Source organism: Callorhinus ursinus, unplaced genomic scaffold (genome assembly GCF_003265705.2).
Source record: "Callorhinus ursinus isolate GAN/ISIS: 27379988/994484 unplaced genomic scaffold, GSC_fseal_2.0 scaffold28, whole genome shotgun sequence".
NCBI classification, from domain to species: Eukaryota; Metazoa; Chordata; class Mammalia; order Carnivora; family Otariidae; genus Callorhinus; species Callorhinus ursinus.
This window is the reverse complement of record NW_027397090.1, coordinates 7416572-7424750: the sequence shown is the minus strand read 5'-3', so window position 1 is coordinate 7424750 and position 8179 is coordinate 7416572.

Genomic DNA, 8179 nt, shown 5'->3' with positions numbered 1-8179 from the left:
ATCCAGATGAGTTTCGCCATTTAGCATTTCCCTGACGTTTTCCTCTTCCCATCCGTGCCGCATCTGATCAGAGGCACTGCAAGAACAGGATGCAATCCTCAGGGTGTATTGAGATGGTTCAGTTGGTTTCTCATCTAGTTCACAAGAGGTTAATCTGGGAAAGTCTTTGGTCCCTTCCAAGACAGTGTGACCTGAATCTGCTAAGGTCTGTGGAGTTTGAATTTGATGTTGTTTTTGGCATCTTCTTTAGAATCTCTTCATTCTTTGAAGTTGTGTCTAAAAATGCTAAGGCTTGGGCATGGCTACTTGTGTTTGAATTAAAAATACGGTGTAATCCAGTGTCATATGAAGTTTGACAATAGAGGGGCGCCTGGGTGGCTCAGTCGTTGGGCATCTGCCTTCGGCTCAGGTCGTGATCCCAGGGTCCTGGGATGGAGCTTGAATCGGGCTCCCTGCTCAGCGGGAAGCCTGCTTCTCCCCCTCCCACTCCCTCTGCTTGTGCTCCCTCTCTCGCTGTGTCTCTGTCAAATAAATAAAATCTTAAAAAAAAAAAAGTTTGACAATAGAAGAAAATGTATTCGCAGCACTGTGCCTACTATATGCTTCTTAAAACATATGTGCTGGGGGGGGTGGGACGACAAATTTCAGTCGGCTAATTTAAATAAACAAAACCTGGTTAGCCCCACCCCACCAATACAGTTGTGTCAGCAGGCTGGACCCTGTTTAACCTCATGATATATCAATAAATCAGTCAGTCCTTTTTTTCTTAAGAGTGACATGATCTGACTTACATTTTTATTTTTATTTTTTTTAGTAATCTCCATACCCAATGTGGGGCTCAAACTCATGACCCTGAGGGCAAGAGTCCGCATGCTCTTTCAACTGAGCCAGCCAGGTGCCCTCAGTCAGTTATTTCCTTTCTCTTTTAAAGATATTATTTATTGGGGCGCCTGGGTGGCTCAGTTGGTTAAGCGACTGCCTTCGGCTCAGGTCATGATCCTGGAGTCCCGGGATCGAGTCCCGCATCGGGCTCCCTGCTCGGCAGGGAGTCTGCTCCTCCCTCTGACCCTCCCTCCATCTCGCGTTCTCTCTCTCATTCTCTCTGTCTCTCAAATAAATAAATAAATAATCTTTAAAGATTTTTGAGAGAGAGAGAGAAGGAGAGAAAGTGAGAGAGTACAAGTGGGGAGGAGAGGGAGAAGCAGGCTCCTGCAGAGTAAGGAGCCCATACAAAAGATTTCACTTTTCACCATGAGGTAATAAGCATGGATTCCTTGGTGGGTACTGTTTGTTTTTATTATCCAAGTTAGAACAGCATGGGAAAATTATCTACTGGGAAAGAAAATTTTCAATGGGATTCAAATGAAGAGCAAAAGAGGGAAGAGAAGGAAGAAAGGGAGAGATAAGGGGTAAAATTAGAGGTTAAAGATGAAATACATGGTTTTTCATGTATTTCAAGGAGAATGTGGAAAGAAAACAGCTATAGAGAATAATAGAGAAGCTAACCTAAAAGTTCTTTAGCAACAAAAATATGCTTCCCCTTTTATTCTGATTAAAAAGTACCAGTGAATCCTCCTCAACATGCATCTGAAATAGCTCAACATGCAAAACACATCAACATACTTGCATGTAGTGCAGAGGAGAAAACCTTTAACAGCCTATCTGCAACATAATTTGTATAAGCTCCATTTCCTCCTACTTCCTGTGCAATCATATTATAAGCTAGGTTCTACAGCCACCTCTATCCATTTCTAAAACAGAGTGATTCAGGGCAAAAGCTTATTATTATTATTTTTAAGATTTTATTTATTTCTAATGTTCACTTATTTTTTTTAGTAATCTCTACACCCAACATGGGACTGGAACTCGTGACCCTGAGGGCAAGAGTTGCGTGCTCCACTGACTGAGGTAGCCAGGTGCCCTAGCTTATCTTTCAGACCTGCATTTTCTTGGATGATTTACAGTGGAGATTTAATTATTTTCTTGTACACTCTGAGTATGAACATTGAAGGAGAAGTTCAATCTTCTCTGGATTACCTCCACTTTTTTCTACAAAGGATTATAGCAAATGATGATTCAGATATTTTTTTCCTGCTTTCATGTGCTATTAGATGGTATGTACTCATGGATCACAATATCTGCCTCAAGTAAAGTGGCATTAGAAGGGCAAATCATGTGGCCTATTTATATCTGTATAGCTTTTCTTCTCATTTTAGGTTTTCCATTAAATCTTTGAATATATTTACAATAACTGTTTTACATTCCTTGTTAGCTAATTCCATCATTTCTGTTATTTTTGATCTATGATTTTTTCCAGGTTATAGAACAGAATTTTTTTTTACATGTCTAGTAATTTTTTATTGGATGATGGGCATTATAAATATTACATATTTGAATGTTGAGATTTTGTTGTTCTCTTCAAAAAGTGTTGAAATTAGGGCTGCCTGGGTGGCTCAGTTGGGTAAGCATCTGTCTTTGGCTTGGGTCATGATCTTGGGGTCCCGGGATCGAGTCCCACATTGGGCTCCTTGCTCATCTGGGAGCCTGCTTCTCCCTCTGCCTGCCGCTCCCCCTGATTGTGCACTCTCTCTTTCTGATAAAAAAATAAAGTCTTTTAAAAAATAAATAAATAAGTGTTCAAATTAGTTTTGGCAGGCAGTTCATTTATCTGCAGATCACCTTGATTCTGCTGAAGCTTGCTTTAAAGCTTTGCTATCATGGGTGTAGTGCTGACTTTATTCTAGGGCCAATTAGCCTTATTACCAAGGTATGATCCTTTTCAGATCTTTTTTTTTTTTTAAAGATTTTAGTTATTTATTTGACACAGAGAGAGACACAGCGAGAGAGGGAACACAAGCAGGGGGAGTGGGAGAGGGAGAAGCAGGCTTCCCGCTGAGCAAGGAGCCCGATGCAGGGCTCGGTCCCAGGACCCCAGGATCATGACCTGAGCTGAAGGCAGACGCTTAACGACTGAGCCACCCAGGCGCCCCTCTCAAATCTCTTTTGATGACCCCAAATGTTCAAAGAAGTCTCTGTGACCCAGATGGATGGAACTCAAATGTCCTTAAGTCCTGTGTGAAAAGTCTTTTTTTTTTTTTTTTTGCCTGGCTTTGTGGAATTTTACTCTGTGTATACATAGGGAAATATTCAGCCAACTGACCAGGAGGACCCTTGTGAAATTTTCTGGGGCTGTTTCCATATGCAGCTTGCTTCCTTATAGAATTCTGCCCTGCAAATTCCAGCTACCTCAACCTCACCATACTAGAATTTGTTTCTTATCCTATAGAAATTAGCACGCTCTATTTGAGTTTCCTCTTCCTTTATTGAAGTTTAAAAATTGCTTCCAGTAGGGTTCCTGGATTTAGCAAAAATCCAATATTGCATTTTTACATATGCTTATACAAAAAATTATTCATTATGTATCTGGAATTCAAATTTAACTAGCTATCTTTTATTTTCTCTGGTAACCCTACTGTTAGGCAGAAAGCCAGGAAAATTGTGGGGCTCATTTAAATTGTTTCTCTAATCTCAGAAATCACAATTGTGAACATACTGTGGTCCCAATATCTAAAAACAGTTGTTTCATAAATGTCCAATTTTCTAGGTTACAATGGGAGGACAATTCTATACCAGTTACTCCTTCTTGGCTAGAAGTGAAATTCCATAATGCATCTTTAAAGCAAACAAGCAAACAAATAGGGTTGCTGCCCTATCTGGAATTGTTCAGGGGAGTCATTAAGAAACAGTAAATAAATGTGTCACTTTTACTCATCTTGGAGTATGCTGTATAGAGTTATTCATGTTAAAAAGAGCTCTATTACAGTTCAAGGCATCTTATCTGAAATCATTTTATTTGAAATCTTCTTACTTAAAATCATTATTTCTTTTCTGCTTTATGGGCTTTAAATTTATCTCCGTTTCAGCTGGTCTGTACAATGTTAACCTATTTTTTTGGGAAGTCACAAGAATCCTGCAAAGTGAATTCTGGGCACTTTACACATTGTCTACTGTTAGAGTATTTCCCATATATCCTCAAAAGTAGTGATATGTTATGTGGCATCTCCACACAAGAGAGTTCATTTTATTTACATAAATTATTACAACAATAACTCATTTCTTGGGAAGTTCAAAGAGATAGTGTTCATAAAACAATAGTTACATGGCATGGTAAAAAGAACCTGTGCCTTGTGAAGATGAGAGGGCAACTAATATTTATTGAGTATCTACTCCATGCCAAGTGTTTTATATTCAGTGGTGTGTTGGAGCCAGTCTGTGCCAGCTCGTATGAGCTTGTGAGAGGCGATTGTTAAGTTTTCAGGAATCTTGCCAGCCATTTCTTAAACCGTTGGAAGCTTGAAATTGACAACAGGAGGAATATTTATACCATGAAAATGGTCAAATGCCACAAATCATGGTTCCTCCATCAATTCCAAGAGCTGATTGTTAAGCATTTACCAGCACATCACTGTCATCACATTTCTTATGTTATTTTATCCTCCCAACAGCTCTGTATGGTATTTATTAGAATGCACAGTTTAAAGACGGAAAAAAGACACCAATTACCTACGTAACATGTCCAAATTTTCCTAGAGGACAAGAAACAAAACCAATTCTTTGTAACTCTATTTCCTTTCTGCTTATATCTCTATACCTTTGAGCCAGGACACTTAAACTGAGTTGTTGCCTTAATGATGACTGTATGTTCTTGGACCAATACCTGACCACTATGGATCAGCATTTATTCATCTGTAAAGTTGGAAGCAATGGACTACTCAATATCCAACATCTCTTTTGGATGTAATAGTCTCTGTTGTTTACTAATTATGCCTCTGCCCAACTGTGGCAAAAATGCTAAGAACAAACACCTACCAAATAGTTGTTAGAAAAAGGGATTTGTACCAGGAAGGGCTTCATGGGAGTCAAAGCTATGATACTACCAGATTTTTTTTTTTTTCTCAAATGTCCACCATCAAGGAGATATAACAGAGAAAATGTATGTAGCAGGTTGATTTATTAAAAATTTGACAAGGCGAAGTAACTTCCTGTAAATTAGCTGTCTTGTTCTCTCAGTCTTTGACTAAAAGTTATCCACTACTATCCTCTGGCCCCAGAAGAATAAACAAATCTTTGTGTCATTGATGGGCTTATCGCTGAGGTCTACTGTGTAGCTCTTTGTTTTCAAAGGATTCATTAAGGGAGAAAATTAAGGAAGAGGACTTCAAAAGTAGAGGAGAGTAATTCCATATCAGAAGGTGGATATATTCCTAAACACTGAGAGAAGAATTGTGGGTTTATAAGGTTCGTAAGACTCAGTTTATGGGTTGCATATGGGAAAGACTGTAGGGATGCCTATATGGACCAGGCACTAAGTGCTTTGGCTGTAGGGCTCCAACAGTTTCTAATAATGGGGCACTACTAGAGTAGAGGCTCTCAAACAACCACTAGCCTTTGAATGGACCAAGAAGTGATTTCTGAAGGAAACCTAGACTGAGAATCAGGACTTCCTTATTTAGCTTAGGATAGAGGAGTGGGTTCTGAAGACTGCCTATTATTTGATTTTAGTGATTGGGCCTTACATCAAGTTTAATCTGGTTGTCATGGAGAAATGTATACTTGTTATATACAAATAGATGTAATTCATAACATCCAATATTATCAGCAAAGACATTCCATACTTATACTTGTGTAGCAGAGTGGTTAAAAATGATGATCTTGTTAAAATTTTCACCTTGATAGGATTAGAAATTTGGGGGCATGACTCAAGAATAAAGGAGACACAGCTTGAACATGGCAGAAAAATGGCTGAGGGCCTTTTTACAAACAGGGGTATCTAATATCCAGAATTAATTCTTTTTTTTTTTTTTTAAAGGATACGGATTTTATTTATTTATTTGAGAGATAGAATGAGAAAGAGAGAGCACATGAGAGGGGGGAGGGGCAGAGGGAGAAGCAGACTCCCTGCTGAGCAGGGAGCCTGATGCGGGACTCGATCCTGGGACTCCAGGATCATGACCTGAGTCGAAGGCAGTCGCTTAACCAACTGAGCCACCCAGGTGCCCCATCAGAATTAATTCTTTTAAGTTCTAAATCTCCCGCCACTCCAAACCTTAAATAAAATCTGACATATGTACAATTGCCTCATGGGATTGTTTGTATGTGTGTATGTGGGGTATGTGTGTGTGTGTGTGTGTAAATCAAGGAAACAGGTTGAATTCTCTCTATGAATCATTAAGATACAAAACAGACTTTGTACATGGAAAAGAAAGAAAATCCATACCTGAATTAATACCATAGAAACAGGAGTGTAGAGACAGGGTGGTCACTGAAGAGCATAATCTCGGGCGCCTGGGTGGCTCAGTTGTTAAGCGTCTGCCTTCGGCTCAGGTCATGATCCCGGGGTCCTGGGATCGAGCCCCACATCGGGCTCCTTGCTCGGCGGGAGGCCTGCTTCTCCCTCTCCCACTCCCCCTGCTTGTGTTCCTTCTCTCACTGTGTCTCTCTCTGTCAAATAAATGAGTAAAATCTTGAAAAAAAAATAAAATAAAAAACAAAAAAGGAATTCTTTGAAAAAAAAAAAAAGAGCATAATCTCCCAGGAAATCATAGAAACCTTGGGAGGTCATTGGATTAATCTTGTCTAGCTCTGTTAGGGTCCATTATGATTGACTGCCACGACAAGGCCTTCATGCTTAACCACTGCCAACACACAGACCTGCATGGAGCGGTGAAACAGTGGTAAGAACAGAGAGGTCCCCACTCATGTTCTCGCATGCTTTCTCTCTCTCTCAAATAAATGATTTCATTTGCACAAGCAGGGGGGAGGGGCAGAGGGCGAGGGAGAAACAGACTCCACACTGAGCAGGGAGTCTGATATGGGGCTCGATACCAGGACCCTGGGATCATGACCTGAGCTGAAGGCAGATGCTTAACCGACTGAGCCACCCAGGTACCGCAAAATCTTAAAAAAAATAAAGTAACCACCTGCCTCAGGCCTGAAATGCTTTCTTTCTTCATTTATCACAATTTCAACTGCTGCCTTGAAGCTTTCCTCAATTAATAATTACAACAATAATTTCTGTGTGAATGTGTCTATCTGTCTACCTATCTGATTCTTTTAAATGTATTATCTAATTAGATCTTTGTGAAGATCCATAAAGTAGGCTGGAGAAGTGTTATGTTGCCACCACTTATAGGTGAAGTCACTGATTCAGTGACACCAGGAGTTACAAATGTTTTAAGCAATGGCAGTATCTTTTTAAGAATTCCTAGAGGGAGAAGTAGACCCCAAGACGACAATTTCAGTGCAAGCAGTTTATCTGGAGGGTTTAGGAGATTTAGGAAGGGTAGGGGGAGATGAAATCGGTGAAAATGCAGCCAATAAAATCTATGAAATTGAACCTGCTAGGACAATGAGTGACTAGAGCTTAATCCCTTAATCCCTCTGGGGAGATTGTAGACAGTGTAGGACACATGGCTTTTAGTTATCTCACCTAGGAGGCAAGGAAGCTGGGGTGTAAGCTCGTCAGTCTTTGATTAAAGATTGCTCCCAGTGAGTGTTATTCTGTAATACTGCCAGCTGGCTGGACAGCAAAGCTGGCTCACATGGCAAGAGAAAGCCCTCAAGGAAAGAAATATATGTGCTAGCAGGTGGTACCTGGGTCTGGGTGTGTGAAGTGGTAAGAGTGAGGGAATGTGAGGCACCAACAGACCTCATTGGAGGCATCAATGAAATACTTTATATACAGTCATCATACTCATTTTTTCCTAATAAAAAAATAATCATTAGAATTAAGTATAGTATTATAATTTTAAGAGCCCTTTCACATATATCATCTCGTAAGATTATCAAATGGTCCTTTGATGTGAACAGCATTGTGCAGATGGAAAAGCAAGATGCATATTTTATCTCCTCCATGAGGAGATCTCATAAATTTAAGAGTACTTCTTTTCTCATACCAACATGTATTCTAAGTTCCAGTTTTCCCTTATTTTGGGAATTTGTAGAACATTTTTTGGTGGGACAGGCATGGGAAGTAGGAAAATTTAAGAGGTTGGAGTAATGAAGAACATTTCTGGACCCCAATCTAAAAAACCTTTTTCTCAGAACTAGATGACCTAAAAGAGCATATTAGAACTTAATTAAAAAGTAAACAAAGCCAGTATTAGTTATAATCAGAAAA